Genomic DNA, 6,390 nt, shown 5'->3' with positions numbered 1-6,390 from the left:
GGGAACACACAATATTTCAGGGAACACAATACCCACCACAGTGTGACACTGTGTTGTTCACTGGATGAATCAATAAATGAATGATTTGGTAAAATGAGTTAATAGTATATTGTGACATGTAACTATCTGGAGAATTAAATTCTAAAATAATTTTTTGAGTTTACTTGAGCACAAAAGGGTCAACTTCATCACTTGGTGAAGTTTGATAATACTATAAATCTAAGCACTAACCTCAAATGAATATTTATGATAGTAATTGCCCTTGGTTTTTTAAATGAAACTTTGGACCCAAATATGATACACGAGGTCACTTGGATTTCATGTGTTCCTGTGATGGCTAATGTTCATTGTCAGTTTGACTAAGATTGGGATCTTATCTTCTAGGGGACACATTTTTATATATGAGGGATTTTGCAAGGAGATTTTACTAAGAATTGAAGCCTCACCCTGAGTATGGGTGGCACAGTGTGGACTGGAGCCTCAGAGTAAGGGGAAAGAGGAAGAAGGAATTGAACCGGCCATCAGTTTCCATCTTAACTGTGGATTCATTGCAACTAGCCATCGCATTTTCCCATCACCCTGCATTCTCTACCATGATGGACTGCATTCCTCTGAACTTTGAGCTAAAATAAATGCTTCCTGGGCCCCAAGATATTATTCAGTAGTTAAGAATACATGCTGTCATTACAGAGGACCTAAATTTGTTTCCTGCACCCACAAGGTGCCTAAAATCATCTGTAACTACAGTCCCAGGGGAAGGGACTTCTTCTAGACCCCACCAACACATGCACACACAAGGTGCCTTTAAATCCATGTTGGCACTCATACATACACATAAAATGAAAACCAAACAAACCAAAACCAAAGCCTACCACTTCCCTCTTCAGTCTATTTTCGTCAGTATTTCATTAGAGAGATAAGTAAAGAGGACAGTCATCTTATGTAACAACACATAAATTACATAATATTTTGCATTGTCATTTCAGCCTAACCCACGGGAAGATTCTTTAGTGTGCAAGTACTATATGAAACCCAAGGAATGGGGCATAAAATAAATAGTAGGATTTGTATGTAAAATGCTCAGTCAGGTAACTTTTACACCATGTTCCAAATAGTGCTAGTCAAAATTTCTTCCATCATGAAATGTGTGACCAAGTGGGGGCAGGGAGACAAAACACAAGCAATTGTGCAACTATGCAAACAAAATCATTTTTGTTTCAAATAATAGAAATTTTAAGATGGAACTGGAAATGTAGCTTCAGTGGTAGAACACTTTCTAAACAAAGTCTAGCTCTGAGCTTACTTATGAACCTAAGAAACCATATTTCTTTTCCTTTTCTCCCTTTATTTTATAATTTAATTTTACATTTCAGCCATGGATTCCCCTGTCCTCCCCCCTCTCCCCTGCCTTCCCCCAGCCCTCCCTCCCATTCCCATCTCCTCCAGGGCAAAGACTCCCCTGGGGATTCAGCTCAACCTGGTAGGTTCAGTCCAGGCAGGTCCAGTCCCCTCCTCCCAGGATGAGCAAAGTGTCCCTGCATAGGCCCCAGTTTCCAAACAGCCAGCTCATGCACTAAGGACAGGTCCAGGTCCCACTGCCTGGATGCCTCCCAAATAGTTTAAGCTAATCAACTGTCTCACTTATCCAGAGGGCCTGATCCAGTTGGGGGCTCCTCAGCTATTGGTTCATTGTTCATGTGTTTCCACTAGTTTGGCTATTTGTCCCTGTGATTTTTCCAATCACGGTCTCAACAATTCTCACTCATACAATCCCTCCTCTTTCTCGACAATTGGACTCCTGGAGCTCCACCTGGGGCCTGGCCATATTTCTTAATGTGGAGACTTAACTAAATTCATTAGTCAGGGAAGCAAATGTGTTTAAGATGGCATCTGCAAAGTAAGTAGGAAATAAATAGCGAGGAGAAGAACATTATTATGCAGAGACAACAACATGTGTAAAAGCTCAAGGGCTGGGAAATAAAAATGTGCTCTGCATTCTGTGAAGCACCAGTGTGCTTTGAGTACAGACAGCACTTCTGAAAGTAGCCACGGAGGAGGTTAGACTATACCCTGCTTGCTTAGGTTAGACCACACCTTGCTTGCTTAAGTTCCCAGACCTCACAGTATTATCACATGCACTTAAACAAACCCTTTCCCTGCCTCTAACCTACAAATGGGAACATGCACAGCCTGGAGCTTCTGTGTTTTGAATTAATTAATTAATTTGTATGCTTCGATCATTATTTTGAGGCTTTTCATCTTCTAAGTACTTATTGCTATAAATTTTCCTCTAAAATCTATTTTAACTTTGCAACATGAATATTGATATGCTTTGTTTACATTTCATTTTATGTGAAATGCCTCTGACTTTAAACTCTGCACCATGATATTTGGAAGGACTTTGCTCGGTATTCAAATATTTTGGATTTTTTTTTTTTATTGAGGGTAGATTACTCAGTGAATTCTGATATAGTAATCTTATGCGTTTTTGAAATTTACTGATTCTTATTTTATGAATCGCTTAAAGGAATGCATGGTTTGCACTCTATTCTTCAGTTACAGAGTGTAATCTAGAAAAGTCAATGTGTGTGTGTGTCTGTATGTACGTATGTCTGTCTGTTTCCGTATTACTATGCCTTCCTCTCCATCAGACTTGTGCCACTCACTTTGAAGCCTGACACATTTCCTCCCACAAAGTCACACTTATTTCAAAAAGGTCACAAGTCCTAATTCTCTTGATCCAGTCTCTCTCCTTGGTGACTAAGCATTCAAATACACGAGCCTATGGGGGCCTTTCTCACTCACGTACCCCACTGTGATGCTCCTAATATTCATAGGTACTTTCATGCATCATTTAGCTACTATGTATGTTTGTTGCATTATAGTCCTCTTATATTCAGTATTTTCTTTTTAAATACCTTTATTTTTCATATATGAATCATCTGCTTCCATGTATGTCTGTGGACCACATGGCAGCCTGGTGCCCATAGAGACCAGAGAAGTGTGTGAATTGCACTGAAACTAGAGTTACAGATAGTTGTGAGCCACCATGTGGGCACTGGGAATCTCAGGAGGAACAATGGTGCTCTTAGCCACTGAGGCACCTGTTAAGCACTGTATTCAGTATTTTCTGGTTGTTTTGCCTTTATTCAATTATTTTTAGATTAGATTTTAATTTAATGACATTTAGACATATCTTTCTTATATCTTTTGTTGTAGTGTTTAAGGAGGAGAATTTTCATCTCTGTCTTGTCAAAGTCTATTTACAGACATGCTGTTATCTCTTCAAAGGATATGCAGGAAATGTGTCACACTATAATTTTATTTAACTCAATGTCTGAGCTTCTTTGTGATGCAGTTGCTTGCATGTATTTTATGTGCAGATCTGTTATAAACTACAATATACACTGCAATGTTTTTGTTTGTATTGCAGGGTTGGAATATTTTTTATTGTAAAAACATAGTAAACTGAGTTTTAGGGAAATTCTGATAAAATACGTTTTCTGTTATGTTTTGTGTTTCTAGAATTACTCTTTATGGATCTGTGTTTTTATCTGGCAGTTCTCTCAGCATGAGGTCTTTGTTTGTTTCTTTGTTTTGTTTTGTTTTTGTCTTTTGAGACAGGGTTTCTCTGTGTAGCTTTGCGCCTTTCCTGGATCTCTCTTTGGAGACCAGGCTGGCCTCAAACTCACAGAGATCCGCCTGCCTCTGCCTCCTGAGTGCTGGGATTAAAAGTGTGTGCCACCACTGCCCAGCTCAGCATGAGGTCTTTAGCATTAGTTTTAGTTCAGCTATACTGGCGATAAGGTCTCCCAGTTTTCACTTCTCTAAAAAAAAAAAAAGTTCTTATCTTTCTTTAATTTATGAGCGGTTTCACCAAATTTTATTTGTGTATCCCATTTTAGTCATTTAAGCATGTCATTGCTGTCTCTTGGCACAATTAAAAAAATCCTTTATTTTTTTGGGGAATGTCATACATCTATGTATACAATGGAATATAATCATATCTACTTCTATTTCCACATTCCAAATCCCCTTATGGCCCTCTCAAAGCCTCCCCCAATTCACATCTTTTTATGTTGTGGTGATGCATGTAGTCTAGTTAGTTCCACACTTTGTGCTCAACATCCCTTCCTGAAGTACTATGGACACTGCATAGTTGCCGGGGGAGGAAGATCATTCTTTTTTGAGTTTGTAGTTACTGGTAGGTTTGCAAGACTCCAGTGGGGAGCTGCAGTCATTTTGATATGTCACTCATCATCATATCAGACCTGTAATGTCATGGTTAGCATTCCATATTTTATATGTGTGACTACGAAGAATTTTTCATTATGTTTCCACTGTTTTCATGATTTTTCCACTGCTTGGAACCGCTGTGTTTTGTGAATCCATATGTTAATATTTCTGGCTAGTTTGGGGGAATTTGCAGCCACTATTGCCTTCAATATGTGTCTACCTAATTTCCTCTGCTCCATCCACAGTACTTCATAGGAAGCTTGCTATTCACTCACCATTCCTGGAACACTTACACTCTTATTTGTAGCATTTTTTCTAGTGTTTCTATAAAGTACATTTCCCAGTGATCTTGTTTCATCCTCTTTAGTGTTTCTCAATCACTTCCTCTGTTATCCCTGACCCCCATTGTCTATCTGCTGCTATATATATTTCTCTTTCCACGCACTGGAAAGTTTAGTTACAGATATTCTCTTTTATCCTCTTCAAACAATTTCCCCTTTCTGCTGGGATTCTATGCCATTCATTCATTTGTCCATATAAACATTATGACCATCATTTTTATTAAGTCTTTGAATTACTTTTTATGGTTGAGTGGAGGTTATTATCTGCTAATTGCACAATTTAAGGCATCTCACATTTATCTACTTCTACAAACACAAATTGCAATTGCTGTGTCTTAATGTTCTGTACTGTGTACAGCTTATGATTTTACCATGTATCAGATGTCTTACATAACGTGTGAAAAAGATTCTGGTATGTAGTGTTTCTCTGAAGAATGATGGTTTTTGATGTAATAAGTGTTAAATTATTGACCAGTCACCATAAGCTAGTGGAGAATACACTCTGCACCATTTTCAAGTGGGTCGGTGTCAGTTTTTTTATTACCCTCATGACAAATCAGTACTTCATTAGAACACAGAAAGGCCATGGGCCTGGAATTTGAGTGAACTGTGAGGTGCTCATGGAGAACCTTCATTTGACGGGGTTCAGTTGCCAGACTGCATGTCAGAAAATGGTAGCTGGTATGGATGCTACTTCTTCAGTCTTTCAGTTTGCATTCTCTGGGCTCTTTAACGCCCTTAACTTCTCACACAGAAGCAAACATTGAGGGGAAGTTTCCCTTGGCATGTGAAATATTATCTTTCTGTTGTTACATTCTGATTTCCTTGTCAATGTGTGCTTTTGTGTGAGTCCTCTGAGACCTATCAACGAGATTCTACTGTATCTAGCCATCCTGAACTTCTGGGGCTGAGGAGTTTTCTTCAATATGGGACTACAAATAAGGAAATCCTAGGAAAATAGAGAACAGGTGATAATTTTTTTAAGTTTGCAGGAGAAAAGCCACAATCTTAGGCCTAATTCAATTCTGTTTGCATTCTGCTTGAATTCTGCCTTAATTTCTTTATATATATATTTTGTGGAGCTGAGGACTGAACCCAGGGCCTTGCGCTTGCTAGACAAGTGCTCTGCCACTGAGCTAAATCCCCAACCAATTTCTTTATATTTTCATACCATTTTAGACCGTTTCTAATATTTCCCAAATAGTTACAAATATTTTCCAAATAAGGATCATCTGCTGAGTTACTGCCAGAACTAAAATCTACATTTTCATTTCTCATGAGATACTATACAATCCAACTTTTAATTTTGAAATTTCTGTACTTATTTAATTATTCTCTCTTTCTCCTCCCCCCCTCTCTCTCTGGTGTGTGTGTGTGTGTGTGTGTGTGTGTGTGTGTGTGTGTGTGTTCACATGCACATGTATGTGCCATAGTACACTTGTGGTAGTCAAAAGACAGCTAGCTTTTGGGAAAGTATAACTTTCAATACTCAGTTATTTTCATCCCCCTCATCAGGTCACCTTTCTGGAGGTTCCTGCCATTACACAGCTTGCTCCAGGCTCTCTGTCCCCACAAGTTCCTGGGCAATTCTTTTGCATTTGTCTTATTTCCTCTTATAAATGCCTGGACTACAGAAGGGCACCACTGCATCTGGCTTTTGAAGTTGGGCTCCAGGGAGCAGCCTCAGATCATCAGGCTTGTACCACGAGTACCTTTTCCTACAGATGGATTCCACTGACTCACAATATTGAATCTCATAACTTGCTTATGGAGATAGTAGTGACCACAACAGTAAAACTATTACCACTGCTTC

This window comes from Onychomys torridus, chromosome 8 (genome assembly GCF_903995425.1).
Source record: "Onychomys torridus chromosome 8, mOncTor1.1, whole genome shotgun sequence".
NCBI classification, from domain to species: domain Eukaryota; kingdom Metazoa; phylum Chordata; class Mammalia; order Rodentia; family Cricetidae; genus Onychomys; species Onychomys torridus.
Note: the sequence above shows the minus strand (reverse complement) of the source record.